This window comes from Marmota marmota, unplaced genomic scaffold, assembly GCF_001458135.2.
Source record: "Marmota marmota marmota unplaced genomic scaffold, marMar, whole genome shotgun sequence".
Classification (NCBI taxonomy): Eukaryota; Metazoa; Chordata; class Mammalia; order Rodentia; family Sciuridae; genus Marmota; species Marmota marmota.
Window position 1 is genome coordinate 4569683 of NW_026000185.1, and position 17898 is coordinate 4587580.

The 17898-nt window shown below is 55.4% G+C and overlaps 1 protein-coding gene across 1 annotated transcript in view; it reads right to left on the bottom strand.

Annotated features, from left to right (window-relative positions):
- Rbfox1 (RNA binding fox-1 homolog 1) overlaps window positions 1-10126 on the bottom strand; it is a 1613147-nt gene extending 1603021 nt beyond the window's left edge. The window contains exon 1 of the mRNA XM_048790124.1: window positions 10077-10126. The gene's annotated coding sequence lies outside the window, so the exon portion shown is untranslated. The remainder of the gene's footprint in view (window positions 1-10076) is intronic.
- Window positions 10127-17898: the final 7772 nt, after the last annotated feature.

Genomic DNA, 17898 nt, shown 5'->3' on the forward strand with positions numbered 1-17898 from the left:
AAATTGTATTTCAGCGTTCATCACCGACATTTCTAATATCCTAAACCACAGAGTGAGTGAACGTCATGCTACTACTTAAGAAAGCCCCTCCACCAGGGACTGAGAGACGTGTTGCTCATTTTTGAGTCTTGGGCCCCGTGATGGGCCCCAGCTGTCCCCGAAGCCCATCCTACCTGTGCCTGCACCCTCCTCCTCCTCTGTCCAGCCACATGACCTCGAGGTCACCTGCCTCACGGGCATCAGCTCATTTGTTAAATGGGGACAGTAAGAACCACCTAAGATGTGTGGCAATTACACAAGGCTGTGTGAGGGAGACACAGGGGCTCCGTGGGTGTGTGGCAAACGTGTCCCTGGGACTGGAGGCTTTGGACAGGTAGAGACCAAGCGTCCTTGAGTTGGGGCACGATTCCCAGGTCCAGGGGCCCGGGAGCGAGAAAAACAGACAAACCCTGCCCTCTAGCACCGGGAAGGACAGGAAGCCAGCAGGCAGTAGGACTCAGGGGGCCCTGGGTGCTGGGCGAGAAACAAGGCCACGCAAGGGGACAGCAGGTGCTGGACAGGGCTTGGGGGTTTGGACACGGCAATGAGAGCGAGCTTTGCAGAAGTGCTACTTGAATCAAGGCCTGAGGTGGTGAGGTGGGAATAGTGCTGGTGTCCCTTTTATTCTCCCACTCTCTCCCCAGCTCCAGGGACAGTGCTTGGCACGAAGTAGATAAATAAAAAATCATGAGGTTAAAAAATCTTGGGGAACAGCATCCCTGAACAAGGGAACAGCATGTGCAAAGGCGACAGGGCGCATCATGAGGAAGAGTCGAGTTGAAGAGTATCGGCACCTTGGGGGCTGCCTTGGACATGGAGGGTTGGAGGCAGGGCCCTCTTGGGGCTTCGTGTGCCTGGAGGAGCCCTGGTCAACCTCGGCTATACCTGGCAACATTTCTGAGAGCCTGACACTGGCCAGCATGCCGGCATCACCCTACCCTTTGTCTCCAAGTGAGGGGAATAAACCCCTGGATGCTGGCTCCCCTCTGCAGGCTGCTCTCCTGAGTGGGGGCTGCAGTGTTCACACCCCTCCCATGGCAAACAACAGGGGACAGAAGGTGGCTCGATGCGTTTTGCTGGTAGTAGCATAGACAGATGGCACACTGGAAATTCACATTTAAGAGGCATCTCTCCTTGCTGTCAAACGAGACAGCACCCTCCAATCCAGGTAACGCACATCTCACTCCAAGCCAAGCCACGGGCTGGAAACACGTCCCCAGGAGCCTCGGGGTGGCTTGGCCTGTCTGGATGCACATCAGACTCCCACCCCTGCGATTCTATTTCTTAGCAAAATCATTACTCGGAATTCTGGACTCCATACAGAGACGAACTTGCTCTCCTTATCTCCACTCCGCCTTTCTTGATTAAAAGCATGCGTGATATTTGTAGTTATCAAACATCAATATTTGGCTTGGATTTGTGCGATGGAGATGGAGATGGAGAGATGGAAGGAGCCCGGCCATCTCTGTGAAGGGTGAAACCCTGAGCAAACACACCACGCGTCTCAGACCCCGGCAAGACCCCGGCTGGCTGCGTCTGCGCACAGTGAAGCCGTGCGGGGCTCAGGACCACGGGGCGTTGGGTTTCCCCAGGGGGCCAGCCAGAGCTGAGGGGAGGGCCAGGGTCACACTGCCCACTGACACTTCTAGAGTGGGCTGACACAGTGGCCCTCTCCCCAGAGTTCAGGCAAGACCGTGCAGACTGGGCAGAGCTGACGGCTGAACCTTCCCTCTCTGATCCTCACCTCTCTTAGCTCATTTAACCCTCAGGACCATTTCACAGAGGGGGGGAAGCCTGGCCCGCAGAGAGCAAGCGCTGGCCCAGGTGAGCAGCCGGTGAGCGCAGAGCCAGGCAGCAGCGCTCGGGCCTGTTCCTGAATGTGCACACTGGACTGTCCATCACACGGCCCCTCTGTCATGGGCCGGTCCTGACCCAGGCATCCCCACGGCAGCACCGGCTCACGGGGCCCAGGGCACACTGTGGTTCAAAGCTGCTGTCGACCCAGGGGTTAAGTCCTCTGCCACCACCCGATCCCTACTTGACCCTGGACCCTGCCCACTCAGCTGAGACCCAATGAGCCTGGCCGTGAACTGGCGCTGACAACCACACTTGCCGCTCTGGGTGTTGTGACAGCTCAAACCTGGGCTGTGGGGGCCCAGCACGAAGTGGGATTCACACCCATGGCCCTGGGGACGGTCATTTGTAGAGCCACTTTGGAAAACTCCGGGTTGGAGCTACTGAGACTAAACATGGGCCTGTTCTGTGACCAGAGAAATAGGCTCCTGGGTATGTTCCCACGAGAGAGGAGGGCATGTGTCCACCGGGGTCCACTGTAACAAGACAGCATACAGCCCCGACCCGAAAACGGCCCAAGGCCCCGCTGTGGAGGACGAGGCTGCCACCATGCGTGAGAGTCTCTCCATGATTACACAGAGTCACTAGTGGCCCCGACAGTCACGGACAGAGCTCCCACACTGAGGGAAGAAAGCAGGCAGGTCACACTTCAGGGAGCTCAGGGACGAGCCAGGCCAGCCTCGGCCACGGGGTCAGAGGTGGTTAGCAGGCTGGGGCGTGGCCTCCCTTGTGCTTCCAGGATGAGCACTTACTGGGCTCCCCTGTATTTCAGGGACGCCCTCAGGAGAAAGGGGGAGTCCAGCCTCAAGTCGGAGCTCACAGGGAATCTGTCAGTTCAACTGCGTCTCTGAGGAGCACAGCCGTCCTCGGAGATTTGGGGAAATCGCTAAATAGATTTCCCCTCTTATCTGGCGGAGAGCAGTGGAGAGAAATGGCAGGGATGCCCCCCAGGGCAGCGGACCCCTGCACCGGGGGCGCCTGAGGTCGCGAGTGTCGCTCAGCGTTTTGTGCCAGCCTGGCCAGCTCGCGCTAATCAGAGCCACGTGGGCCGAAATCAGGAGCCGCACTGCAAGGGGAGGAAGTTAAGCTTCCACATCTCGCTGCCCCGGGTATCAGCTTTGCCCTTCTGCTCTAATGCCCTTATCTCCGCCGCACACTTGGTGTTCTGCCGAGCAGATGCCACAGAAAGGCCCGTTAGCCGCAAGAAGCACAGCGTGCCCAGGAGCCTGCGGTGAGCAGGTGACCCCTCTGCTCGGAGGCCGGCTCCCGTGGACATGCCCGAGAGGGACCAGGATTCCTGCGTCACTCCGCCTCCTAAGCCGGGTCCCAGGGAGAGCTCTCTAAAATGCAAATCGGACCAAGACAATCACCGGTTTAAAACCCTTGGTGGCTCCACACCAACCACAGCCAAAATCAACTCCTGGCCCGCCAAGGGACACGAGGCCCCCTTCTCCTGCCAACCCCGAGATCCCGCCTCCAGAATCTGAGGCTGAAGCCCAGGCCCACGTTTCTGCCCGCACTGCTCCACGTCCCTGGGGCCCTGCAGCCCTGGTCAGCAGCATGATGATGCCCACTGTTCTTCAAGGCCTCTCACCTCTGCCATGAAGCCCTCCCTGATGCCCTGCGCCATCTCTGGATTCTGGACTCTACTGAGATGCACCCGTATCTCAGGCATGGGCTCCTCTCCATCCACCATCTGTCCTTTCCTGCAGAGCCTTTGAGGGGTCCCAGTCACCTGTTTACCCTCCATGTCCTTGTGGGGACTGCGATATGCTGTGCTTAAGGGGAAGGATGGAGGGAGGAAGAGAGAGAAGGGGAAAGGAGGTCCGGCGGGCAGAGGGCATTCATGGACGGAGGTCAGTGCGGCCAGAGGGATTAAGGAAGAGTCAGGGACGACACTTTTCTGACAGTGATGGACGGTCTGGAGCGTGGTCAGACTGGAGAGGCTATTCAAGCAGAGAAGCGACTGGGGCAAGGTCTGCCGGCAGAGAACATGGCTCGGGCAGACAGGAGCAGAGCAAGGACAGCCCAGGGAGAGGCCGAGGGCAGGTTTGGAAGCAGAGGAGCTTGCAACTGTCCTGTCTCGTGGAGCTGCTGCAGTGTGCTCCAGGGACAGTCAGAGACAAGCAAGTGGAGCTGACCAACTGGACAGGGGCTCAACTAGGGACACACCAAGAGCAGCATGGACAAACCGCCAGCTTCGGATGTTGAGTGAGAGACGGAAACAGCAAGGACGCCTGGAACGGAGGACACCGAGGCCTTTGCCCAGGAAGAGGAGCAGCGGGAGAGGGGACAGCTCCTACCGTCACTGTCCCCGCCTGCGTCCAAGGCAAAGTCCCTAATCAACTGTGATCCTCTTCCTGCTGCCCAGAGATAGGACCTTGGAACCCTGCGCCCAGCTCTGGGCCCAGCAGCCTCTCCTGCTGGACTGGCATCCCTAAAGGGAGTGGACAGGGGTCTGAGAGCTGACCAAGGCTGGGCCTTCTCTGCACAGGAAGCTGAAGTCCTCGGGTTGCTGGTGGCAGAACTAGAATGAAATCCAGTCCCTCGCAGCCAAGCTCCTTCTGCGTCTTGCTGCCTTCTGACACGCAGACCAGGGAAGAGGCCTGAGGGCGATCATCGCAATTACAAACCAGGGCAGAACCAACCCACGAACCAACCCACCAACCAGCCGAAGGAAAACCAGATCTTTTTTTTTTTTTTTTTTCTTTCCTTCTAGGATCTGGCGTCAAATCTTAATCAATTCAAGGCTCGCCAAGTGGGCGCCCGTGTGCACCAGCCCGCCCAGAAGTGGACCAGCGCTCTCCCTCCCTGAACCACAGGGTTCCCTGTTGCTGAATTCCGAAAGGTGGCAGCATTCCATTAAACATGCGCTTGCTGCTGAGGCTGTCGGGGGCTCCTGCAGAGGAGACGTGGCAGGAAGCGAGGGCATCCCGACAGCCCTCTGGGACCGGGAGGGTCCGGGGATCCGGCACTGATGGGTCTGGTTCCTGGGGGACGAAGGCAGGATGCTGACCGCAGGAGCAGCACGCCCATCTCAGGACGGTGCTGGGCGGATCCGGGGGTGGCCCCGAGCATACACTGCGAGTGTTCCTCTGCTTCAACGGCCAGTGCACTGAACCCGTGACTCACCTCCAGCCAGTAACAGAGGTGACAGGTGACATGTGGGGGACTAGGTCAAGGTGTAAGACCCTCTCCTGCCAGCAGGCACTAGGGACCGGTTTTGAGAAGAAGTCTGCCGACGTGACAACTGCCCACGTGGCAGGGAACTGCAGGCCACCTCTGGGACCTGACGGCCCACAAACAGCCACAAGGAACGGAATTACTCCTACAACCACCGAGCTCCGATCATACCCTGCCCTAGCTCCTGCCACTCCCCTCCACTCAGTCTTAGGGGACCCCACACAAAGGACCCAGCTTAGCCACGTCCAGACCTGAGACTGTGGGAAGGAGAGACCGTAGGCAGGCGTCGTGTTGGTGGGCTTGCTGTGACGTCGTCCACCAATGTGGCACATTTCTGTCCCAGGAAATACAGCTGTGGACTGGAGCAAAACAATGGAAATCAGGCTCTGTCCCTTAACTGCACTGTGTCCAGAGAGACAGAAGCTGAGAGAAGAGAAACAGGAGCCGTAATGCTGTTCACGCTGGGGCAGCGTCACCGCAGCTGTGTTCAGGGCACATTCGCTCTAGAGGAGCCCCAGAAGGGGGGGTGGACCTGCCAACATCCCCTCCCCCTACAGCTCCATTCCCAAGCTCCTGTCTTCATGCAGCCATTTGAGCACAGACGACACGGGGTTAAGGGGAGGGACAGTCCATTCTGCAGTTGTCATCTCAACACACCACTTCATCTGGTACCTAAGAAAGACCCCCATCCACCCCAACGCTGGGGGAAACAGATGCCGAAGCATCCCAAGGCAGGAAGGTGGGTCTCCACCTGGCATCCTCCAGGAGACCTTTTTTTAACTTATTTATTTTAATCAGGTTCACATGACAGCAGACTGCATTTTGATTCATTGTCCACAATTACAGCCCGACTTTTCATTTCTCTGGTTGTACATGACGCAGTGTGGCACCATGTGTTCACCCATACGTGTACCTAGGGTAATGATGTCCACCTCATTCCTCCATCTTTCCTGCCCCCATTCCTCCTCCCCACCCCACCCTCCCCCTTCGCCCCATCAAAGCTCCTCCATTTTCCCCATGCCCCCCCACCCCCATTATGGAGCAGCATCCTCTTATAAGAGAGAACATTCCATCTTTGGTTTTGGGGAAGTGGCTTACTTCACTTAGCATGATATTCTCCAACTCCACCCATTTACCTGCAAATGCCACACAGGTGATCTGGCCAGATGTGATGAGCACCTCACCTGCTGCCTCAGAATCAACCTCCTTCCTAAAGACTCAAGACCCCGGAGACCTCCTGTATCACCTATGAACAGGCGGCCTCACCTTCAGGATTCGGGGATCTGCCTCACTTGGGTCTGCGGCTGTTTTATTCAGCTTTTTTACCTCTATGACTAAAAGATTTGACCAGAACAATCGTAGAGGAGGAAGAGTTTATTGGGGGGCTCAGGGTTTCAGAGGTTCCTAATCCACTGACAGTTGGCTCCATTCCTTGGGGCTCAAGATGAGGCAGAACATCATGGCAGAAGAGTGGCAGAGGGAAGCAGCTCCCGAGATCATCAGGAAGCAGAGAGAGATTCCGCTCACCAGACACAAATACATACCCCAAGTCCACGCCCCCAAACTCCCACCTTCCCCAGCCACACCCACCTGCCTCCAGTTACCACTCAATCCCATCAGGTGAGTGGCTCACTGATTGGGTTAAGGCTCTCGCAACCCAATCATTTCTTCTGAACTTTCTTGCATTGTCTCACATGTGAGTTTTTGGGGGACACCTCACATCCAAACCACAACAGAGTCTCAAACACTTCTCCTGTCAGCTCTGAGGAGCTCAGCAAGTCACTCTCCTCCAAGCCTCAGCTTCCTCACTTGTGAGAAAGGGTGCAGAGACTGTCCTGGGGGCTGAGGGTGTGCACAGGCAAGGCTGAGTGAGGCCAGCTGCCTCCTGCACTGTCCCTAATGGAGACGCAAGTGAGGTGCACCTGCTGCACCCAGGAGGTGCCCTTCCCAGGAGGGGTGCCAACACAGACGGCCAGAGGCCACAGACAGCAGAGCTGGCTCTCCCCCAAGGGCAGTGTGCAGAGAGGGTGTGGGCCGCAAACCCAGCCTGTCTGACATCTCTGTGCGTGCAGAGAACGGAAGATCTATGAACATAATCGCACATAATTGGAATCATATGATACACGCCGTATTTCTCACACAACAATATGTCACAGCATCTTTCCAAGTCAACAAACATAAATCCTCACCACGAAACCCAGCAGCAGCTTGGAGTTGAATTTTATGGATACCCAGGAGTTCCTTGAACAACCCTGCATTGATGGATATTGAAGGTGCGTCTTTTTTTTAAAGTTGTGTGGCTACTACAGTCATCCACTCTGTACATACCTAAATACATCTTCTCGCATGCACACCACCTTTCCCCAGGGTGGGAATCCCCGGAATTTCCTGGTTTCCCCTCTGGAGACCGTGGACTTTCAGAGACGTGGATTTAGAAAGCGCAGGTTACTAGAGCAGAGAGGGAACAAGTTTCACATTTTGAAACTTGGAAAAGAAAGTGCCATCTAGAAATGGTGGTCAGGCCACAACAGAGGTCACAAAAAAATAGCAACTTCGTCCTGTGACACATTCTGGGTCAAAGACCAGCAGCACTGGGAACACCAGCGCTGGGAAGGGGCAGCAGCTTAGGGCCCCTCGCAGGGTGATCTCAGCACACTGCCCACTCCACAGGGGCCACAGGGGAAGGCCAGCAGAATTTCACCTTCCTTCCCGCAGAGAAAGCCCACAAGCCTTCCTGAGGGGGTCCTGGGGCCCGGATGCTAACCCCAGCTCAGCCCAGCTGAAGCTCTGGGAGACCCTGGTAAACGGAGAGGTCTCGCCATCCTTGATCCTGTCCTGGGTAATCAACATTTCCAGCTGCAGAGGACCCACTCACAGTGGTTCCATAGGAGGGATGGTGGGCACCGGTTTTCACCTTTGGCACCATGTTGAGTAAATGACACAGGATAGCCAACACCCGAGTACTAACAGGGCTCGGTGTCACACGGCCTGGCCCAACCGGAGGCTCCTGAAGGTGTCCTGAGCACATTTAAGGTCAGCCAGGCTCAGCTATGATGTTTGCTGGGTTAGGTGGGTTGGATGCATTTTTATGATATTGTCAAGTTGTGATCAGCTTGCCAGGGACTAACTCCACCGTAAGTTCAGTGGCATCTGCACATTCCCTTTGAAAGCTTCTGCACCAACAATTCCAAGACTCTCTGGGAAGGGAGTCCCTTTCTGTTCCATGTCTGGTTTTCCCATCTGTAAAATGGGTTTGGTCTCCTTGTTTTCTTCTCATGCACTTGATACAGAGCCACAGACACAGCTATCTAGAGATAATGAAGAGCATGTCAGCCAGCCTCTAGATGACCCTGGGGTTCCCTCCTCTGGGTGTTGATTCCCTACATGGTCCCCTCCCACTTCCTGGGGACATTAACACATAGGTGTATTCTGGCACCTATAGACTAGCAGAGGTGGGAACCGGTGGCTTCTGAAGTCAGGTCACAACAGGCACGTGGCTTCTGCTTTGCTGTCTTTCTCTTTGATGTCTCAACCTAGGGGAGGCCAGGTCATTCGGGCAGCTCTGTGGTGAGGTCAACCTGGTGAGAGACTGAGGCCTCCGGATCTCAGTCACATTTGCAGATGACAGAAGCCCCAGTCCAGAGAGGCCCTGAGCCAGGGCCAGCTCACCAGCCTCTCCCACCCCCAACCCACACAGCCTGAGGGTAAAGGACTGTGCTTTGAGTCTCCACGTGGCAGGGTGACTTGCTATGGGCAAAGACACAAACTCAACGCTCCCTGCCCCACGACAGACTTGTCTGTCAAATGGGGGGACTCTCAGACTTGGCATGCAGCCACAAGACACCCCCAGGTGCCAACCGACAGGGAGCTCGGAGGGTAGGTTCAGAACACCTGGCCAAGTGGGCCACGCATGTCCGTGTGGGCTGGCCGATTCTCCTTACCCTGTCCTCCTCTTCTGAGCATCACACGTAAACTCTTCAGGGGAAGCGTCCATGAGGCTCATCACAGAGGCCCCACTGGGAAAGGCATTTTGAGGGAAGAGACAGAGGCCACTCAGTGGCACCTTAGTGGTTCCAGTTTGTACCAAGTGTCATCACAGATCAGGGCACAGAGTGGCAGGGGCCTGCCAAATATGAAGTGCACTCGTGGACAGCGCCCAGGGCCTCATAAGCACCTTGGGATAAAAGAACCCATTCTCAGACCGTCACTTGTCACTATCACAATGACTTGCCACATCTACATTATTATTTCATATCATCCCTTTTTTTTAAGCCAATCCACTTTTTAAATTAATTAGATATTTTCAAAGGTAACCTCATACCTCGACCACCCGCGCAGCCTGCTACGGAGAGAAGGTAAACACAGAGCCAGACGCCTCACGACTGGTACCGAGCAGCAGCACAGCGTCTCTGCTACCTGGGATCCCAGCTGGTCCCAGCAGGCACACGAGGGACAGGCCACCCCGATGCTGCACAGCTAAGAGACTACGCATGGGCAACCCTGGAGGGTCAGTGCAGGAGCCCCTTGGCCACCACGCCCACAGTGATGAAGTGCAAGGGAACCCACACCTGGCACCATCCACAGACAAACATGCCCTAAATTCTGCATCCAAAACTGTGACTCAAGGTCCAAAGCCCTCAGCAAGTGCACCGCCTCTGCCGCTAGGACAACCACATGACATCAACTCCTCTCAGCCCAGGGCCCCTCCGCCAGCCCTGGCACCCAGCTGTGCTCCAGCTGGACCTGGTCCTACTCAGACAGCCTCACTCAGCCCTCACCCCTGTGCAGAGGCTGCGAACGCGACCCCAGGTGTTTCCTAATAGAGACTGTGGGATGGCTTGGGGCTGCATTCCCCTCAAACCCAGGGACTTCTCCAGCAAGATCTGCCGCACATCAAAGAACACCACTCCTGTTGATTGATGACCAGGGACCAGAGAGGCTGAACGGAACGCAACAGCAGCTTCAGAATCTCATGCCATCAGCAAAACGCTTCTACTCACCAAGTCCTGTGGGCTGGGGTTCACGCTGGGGACGAGGGCTGGGTCCTCCGACTTGGAGCCCTGGTGAAAGAAAAGACAAAGACAAGGAGGTTGGTCAGCCAGGTGGAGGAGACCAGGAGATCCAGGTGACTCAGCACCACCTGTGGACGTCCCGCCAGGCTTAGCCACAGCATTCTGCATCTGTGCCCTTCCCCCCAGGGTCCAGACCTGCACCGCCCACTACAGCGTGGCTACTAAAACATGCCAAAAGTACCAAATATACACTGGATTTTGAAGATCCTGAGAAGAGAGGGAATATAAAATATCTCATTAATATTAACATCTCATTAATATTTTTATATCAATTACATGTTGGAATGATAGTATTGAATAATACATAAAAATAAAATATATTGCCATGTTTAAAAATATAAATATGTTATGAATACCCGAAATAAAATTTATTATCACAATTAATTTCATCAGTTTCTTTTTACTTTTTAATGTAGCCACTAGAAAATTCTAAATTGTGCCTATGATTCTCCTGACACCTCCGTCAGGCGGGGGCTGGTCTAGGTCTTTCTCTGTGGGGATGCTCCATCCTGCTGAGGATGCGGGAGTCTTCAGGGCCACACCGCTGCCCTGTTATTGAGAGTGGGGGTCTCCCTCCCACCACCCACCAGCCCCAAGCTTGCTCACATGGAGCACTGCAGTGCTGTGGGCCGGGGGTTCTGAGCAGCCCCTTCGTCTCCACAAGGACACTGAGAGGTCGGTCTGAAACTCCGTCCCGTTTTACAGATGTAGGATGCTGCAGGACTGGACCAAGGAACCCAGAGGCTGCGCGAGAGTGGAATCTAGAAACGAGCGTGTCCACTGCAAACCCCCAGTGCTGTCACCAGCGCCTTCCCGGGACGCTTCCTCCCCTCTTCCACGAGGCGCGGCCCCTGGGAACTATTTAAGTTGGTCACCATCTCGAAATTGCCAGCAGTGCCTAAGGCTCCAAATCTTCACTAACTGAAAGTCCCTGGGGGATGGAGGAGTCACCCCGTATGCATGAGTGGAGAGAGTGGTCTGTGTCCAGGCAAGGGAGAGACAGACCAGCACGGAGACCACAAGAGACAGTGAGGCCGTCGGAGGGAGAAACTGAGGGGCGAGAGGCTACCACCCACTCGCTCCTGTGCTACGGCAGCAAGTTGTACCGCCCACTCTGGGGCCCGAGATCGATGCGTCCGTGAACAGCTCGGAGCCCACACCTGGAGACCCGCACCTCTGGAGGGTCCCCTTCTGTAGTTCCCAGGAGACTTAGTCATGGCCAAATCTGGGGACCCGAAACTCAGAAGGGCATCACTGCTCTCTCTGCCTCCGCATGTCCTGAGCCCAGGGCCTGGCGGCCACTGCCCACAGCTTCACTGCCCCTGGGGCTGGCTTAGTGAGGCGCAGCGGGAGCCTGGCCCCAGGACAGAGGCTGGCACCCACCCGTCCTCCACAGCAGGCTCTCCTGTCTTCCTCGCAGACCTCTGACCCCCAATGGCACCCGCTTCTTAGCACGGTCCCTTTGTCGTCCTGAACAGAGCAGCCAACTCTGTGCCCAACACTGGTGTCCCTCTTCCCCACCTCACCTGAAAATCAAGGCAAACACAAACCTTCTGGGTGAGACTGAGCAGAGGAGAGAAGCCGTCTCTCAAAAAGGGGAGGCCCAGCCGGCTGGTGGTGTTCTAGTTTCCAGAAAGCTTTGATTTTCTCCCCGGATCCATAAAATAACCCCCAAGCCTTCTGACTTGAGTCGGCCCATCCTGGGAGAATTCTTGAGAGGCAGAGAGAAGGTGGGACGCGCTCCCCTCCTTGGATCCCAAACTCGGGCCCTAAGCCAGCCCTCGCCCTCATTCCCACCTCCTCCCTTGGCCCCAGTCCCACTTCCCCATACCCTGCCCCTCTCCTCGGGGTCCAGCAGACCACCCATGGACTCAGTTCCCATCTTTCAAAACCCGGCAGGCAAGTCTCCATCAGTGAGGACTGAGGCAGTTTAAATGGCCACCAAGGCAGAGAGCACAGAAGGGCCTGCACCGTCACCACCCAGGGCTTGGGTAGGAGAGAGCTGCTGGGAACATGACGTTCTTTGCATGAAACAACCTTGAAAGGGCTTGTCTTTCAGATGAACCGAAGGCCAAGACTAGGGCCAGCTGAAGCTTTCTGAACAATGGAGGGAGAGCGGGGTGAGGAGGGTGTGAGGAGCTCCCCGCAACGGAGCCCACGAAATCCACATGGACCAGGGTGTGAGAAGCTCCCAGCGGAGGATGTAGCTGGCCAGAGCCGCCTGAGCTATGGGCACAATGTGTGTGACCAGGGGCCCAGGTGGGCTCCCAGAATGGAGCCAGTAAGACGGGCAGGGACCAAGCTTGTGACAGACAGCTGGGGGTCAGCCCCTCTGAAGGTCTACCAAACCACCTGGGCCCACTGCGTCCTGGAGTGTTGGGATGACACAGGTGTGATGTTCGTCCTCAGGAAGTCAGGCTGCAAGAGAAAGAGGGTGCCGAGCAGCCACCGGGCCAGACCACGTCCTCTGGTGATCTCAGGCAAGGCACAGGTCCACTGAGACCCCGACACTGAGTCCTCCAAGAGAAAGACTCAGCAACACTCCTCAATCCAGGGACCAGCTGGAGGACACACAGGCTCAGGCACATCCCCTGGACTCTGGAATCTCACAGGAGACAGGGACTCTTCTAACCAGGACTCCCAACCACAGGGCCACGAAACTAAAGATCCAAACTGCTGCACGCGTACGACGTCATGCACGAAAACCAAGTAGAAGGGCCAAGGGCAAAATACAGAATTACAATGCACCAAGCAAAGGGGCAGTTCCTTCCTTTATAAAGAGTGTCCCCCATCAACGAGGGCCACGCCATGAAGTTTAAAAACAAGCAAAGGAGACGCTCAGACAATTCCCAGGGAGAGGCCACGTACGTGCCATTGCACATCAAGTCCTCGACTTCCCTCGGGACAAGAGAAAGACAACTTGAGACACAAATGTTTCCACTGAGATCGACAAAGATGAAAATCGGAGCAGACGTCACGAGTGTACAGGGAAGTGTGTCTTGAACACGGTGGAGTCGTACCCCATCACCATGTTGAAAGCTGATGTTCAGCCTGGACACTGCAGCATACCCATCTGCATGGTGTAAAATGGCCTCTACCAAGATTCTCATGGAAGCGGTTTTTGTGACAAGGAAATACTGAGAGCAACATAAGCGTCCATTTTTAGAGGCCAAGCAAATCCAAGCAATCATCAGAGAGGGCCAGTCGGACCTCCAGGGATAAGAGGGGGAGAGAGCCGGGCACACTTTCACACAGCACACGGCGTCTGCTCACTGTTGGAAGAACACGGGCATCTAACATAGTCGCTAAAATCACCAGAAACCAACCCGAGGACAAGACAGACAGGACATCTTGGCTGACTGTGGAAGGAGGAGCTATCCGCCCAGGCAGGAAGAGGTCGGAGAGAGATGCGTTTTACTCTGCTGACTCCCAGGTTCTCTCCTCTGGGTTAGGTGTTATTGACCAAATGCCTTCATTCTACCTTAAATCTTTGGGGTTTTTAAAGAAAACAATTGAAGAGAAAAATACATGTCCATACTAGCCAGAACCCTTTGGGTAGCGGTTCATTTGACATTTCCTGGGGAAAAAATATTAGCTTATCTGATGCACCAGGTCATTTAGAATTGCTTAGGAGGGTGAGATTCTGTTGATGCGGCCTAAATGCCGGCACTCGGGGCCGCATCTTAACAATTTTTAGCAGGTGAATACGGGCAAATGGGCCACTTTCCCTGCATGCTACCAGGGCAGGCAGTACTAATCAATCCCTGCACCTGACTGCTATGATTTAGGCAGCTTCAGAATCCACACCAACAGCTGAGCCGTTGCTCCCCATCCCACCAACTAACATCACATCCTACCCGGGGCAGAGTGACACAGCCCAGACCCCAGGAATCTGGAAGTGGGTTCTTTGGCACCCCATCCAGCCTGGCTAGAGTTTGTGGTCCAGCCGGCCACCACCCCATTGCTCTGCCTGGGCCCAGCACCAAGGTGGTCAACTTTCCGAGGACCATCTTCATGTCACGGGGCTCCAACTGCTTATTCCAGAACCCAACCACCCAGAGCCACTCTGAGCCAGGATCTCAGGCTGCCCTTCTTCCCCCCAACTCAGAAAACTCTGTGTAAATGTCAGATGAAGCTCTTCATCCCTCTGCTTTTAAAATGAGAGATTAAATTGAGCTCCCTATTCCCAGATGTTAAAATCTCTGCCTCTCCCCAGGGCAAAGAAATCAATGTGAGTAAGCTCGGGCTTTTTTCCCCTGGAACACGACCACTTCCAGCAATTTATTTGACTGACTATGCCTTCTATTACCATGTAAATTGTTTCAGACTGCCGGAAAAAAAAAAAAGTATTAATCTCCTCTCAGTAAGTCATAAAATAAAGAAATCAATTTCAAGGTCAATTTAGCCCAGATAACACCTGCTGTGCTTTTTCGCAACACACAGGCTCCCCTGACAGGGTGCACTGCTGTCGAGGGCATGGAGACGCAGTTTCAGAAAACCTGGTCTCCCTTCAGTCAGGGAAGGGCCACAGGAGACTCAGGCCCTACTGCCCAAGGGCCCCAAGGGTGAGTTTGGGATGGACAGGGTTAATGGGATTCAGCCAGGTCAAGGTCAAGGCAGGAGAGTGGAAGGAGAGCTGACCTGGGAGACAGATAGAGCTGGCTGTGTGAATCTAGGAAATTACTTAATATCTCGGAGCCTCGGAGGCTACTTAAAATAAAATGGAGGCTAGGCGGCTTTGCACAAACTTTTAATCCAATTCCCTGTGGACTTTGCCAAAGGTTGACACCCTGAAGAACCGGCCTAGACAGACACTTCCTGCAGAGAGCCATCTTGCAGTGGTTTGAGTATGGACTGTCCTCCAAGCATCCATGTGGTTAAAGGCTTGGTCCCCACAGTGGTGATGTTGGGAGGTGGGTCCAAGAGGAAGTCCCCCGGTCCTAGGAGGCAGGATCTTGGAAGATGTCTGGGGGTCTCCCAGGAGTTCTCCTGACAGGGCTGCTATGAAAGCCTGGGTGGGCCTCTCCCCCATCTCCCCCAGGCGAGAGATATGGTCATTTGCTTGGGCCCACATGTCATGCTGGCACATCCAAGAACTGAACCAACACCAGCACATGTCCTCGAAACTCCAAAACAGAGACCTGAACAAGCCCTTTCTCTTTACCCAGTGAGCTGCCTCCAGTGCGTCATCACAGTATCGTCAGGCCGACTAATGCACTCACCGACAGGCAGGTGGGAGACAGGAGCTGCAGCCAAAGGGTCTCGGTGCCATCCATAAACCATACAACCCCACCACACATCTGCTCTCTGAGTTTGTTCCTACAGGAGGTGAGGGTCATGACATTGGGTTTCTAGAAAGAGAACCACCTTGGATGATACACTGGCCTCAGAGTTGTCACATGACTCACTCAAGGTGCCTCCTGAGAAGAGCAGAGCCGAGGCCCTGAGATCAGGCAGCTGGTCACAGCACAGATGACGCTCTGTCCTACCAACTGCAAGAGAACAGAGGTGTCGCCACGCATCATACTTCCTCCGTCACCCCCAGGCCCACATGATGTGCCCAAGAACAGGGCCAGCAGCTTCTCATGGTGGGTCCAGGGCCAGGAGAATGGGAAGCTCATCTGCAGCATCTGTGGGCAGTGGGTTCCTCTGTGTCCCTCTCCACACCCACAGCCTTGGCCTTCCCCGAGACCCCCTGCTGGGTATGCAGCCCTTCCGAGACACGCAGAGGAACAGCCTCCTCGTGAGATGGGTTCCTGACACTGACCCATGGTTCAGTGTGCATTCAGCCATCTTCACTGTGCTCTCAGACACAGGCCACCACCCCACACTGTCCCCCACGAGGGAACCTGTCCCTCTGCCCCGACCCTGCCACCGGCCGGAAGCGACCACCTGTCTACACAGTCTCTTGGATTATTCTGCATCTGCCTCTAATGGAATTGTACATCCTGTGAATTTTCAATTTCCCTTACCGAGTGTTCCCAAGGCTCGTCCAGGTCACAGCATGAGCGAGTGCTTTCTTCTCTTCTCTTTACAGGTGAACACACTCTGTCGTGTGGCCGGAGAGCCTCTTGTTACCCACTCAGCTGCTGACAATCACAGGGGTGGCCTTTGCCTCCTGCAACTGTGACCAGTGCTGCCGTGAGCGCTCACGGAGCAGAATGTGGATTTAGGCATCCACTGCTCTTGGGTAATGAATTCCCAGAACACGTGGTCCCCTCTGCGACACCATTCCAGGAGCTGCCAGATGCTGCCCAAGGGCTGAGCACCTTACATTTCCATGGCCAGGTGAGGGCTCCACGTTGTCCCTGTCCTCGTCACTGGCGAGTATCTGACATTCCCATCCTATCCATGCTCCGGAGGGCACTGCTGCTTCTCCGTGGCTGTGACTGGCATCCCCTGGTGGCCAGGAGCAGGGCCTGTCTTCCTAGGCTTGTGGCATTTGCAGATCTGCTTTGGAGAAAGTCTACTCAGTCCTTTGCCTGGGGGCTGGTAGGGCTCAGGGGGAGAGCACCTGCCTAGCACGTTCCATTCCCAGCACTTAACAAAAAAGAGATACTCTGCCTGATTGTTATTTGGGCTGCCTTTGCATAGTTGAGTATAAGAGCTCTTCTGTGCATTCCAGGTTCCTTATCGGATCCGTGGGTGATGGATAGTGCCTCCCGTGCCATGGGCTGCCCTGTCACTTGAACGATGTCTCGTACCTACGGCGTGGCAATACCATTACGAGGCAGGTCACCACCTTTTCGAAGCCCTGTGGCCCAGATTTGCTCCTACTTGGCTCCTTTGCAGGGTTTCCCTGGGCAGTGTGGCCAGGCAGCCCAGGAGGGTTGGGTACCAGGTGCAAGATGACCAAGATTATGGAGAACCTGCTCAGTGCCAGGCCGTGGAATGGGGGCTAGGGCATCACCTTCGAGAAGACGCGGCCCCAGGTCAAGCCCTGTGCAGCTGCCCTGCCCTGCCCTTTCTTTCTCTGTCAGTTGAGGATGATGATAACAATAGTAGTAAAGGGTCCAAAGTGTCAAGAGGGGAAGAAAGAACAGAGGGCCCTCCGCCCAGGTCCTGCACTGCCCGAGCCCGTGGGCTCCAACGTGGCTGTGTTATAACCACTCAGCCCATGGTTTGAGCATGTCCTCAAAAGCCACGTGTGGGCTCCTGAATTCCCCCAGATGGCAGTACCGCAGGGGGGCCAGCCAGAGGCGTCTGGGTCATGGGGCAGCAGGTGTGAATCCTCATGGATGGATTGGCACCTTTCTCCTGACATGAGCTCTTGTGGGACACAGAGTCACCCGGTAAATAGGTCGTCATAAAGCGGCCCACCCCTCTGCCCTCTCTCTTCCCACGAGCCACTGGCCCCACTCTCAGGCCTGAGTTAAACGCAGCAGGAGACCTGCCAGCACCTTGCTATTGGACTCCAGCCCCCAGGGCCATGAGCCAAAGTGACCCTTCATCCTCATAGATGACCGGTTAGAGCAGCAGAAGAGGACCAGGCGGTGGGGAGCTTTAACAGCTCATGTGATCGTGCTCTGCAACAGGTGACACCAGCAGCGTTGCCTGAAAGGACAGACATGGCCTCACTAAGGCCAGCAGTCTGACTGAAGTCCAGGTGGCAGATTCCATGGCCATCAGCCCTTGCTCCTTACCTCGCAGGCACAGCCCCCGCCGCCCTTTCCAGGTGGCCCTTCTCTGTGCCTCTGGGTCATTTTCTCTGGTCTTTGGATCTAGGGTCCACCCTAAATCCATGATGATC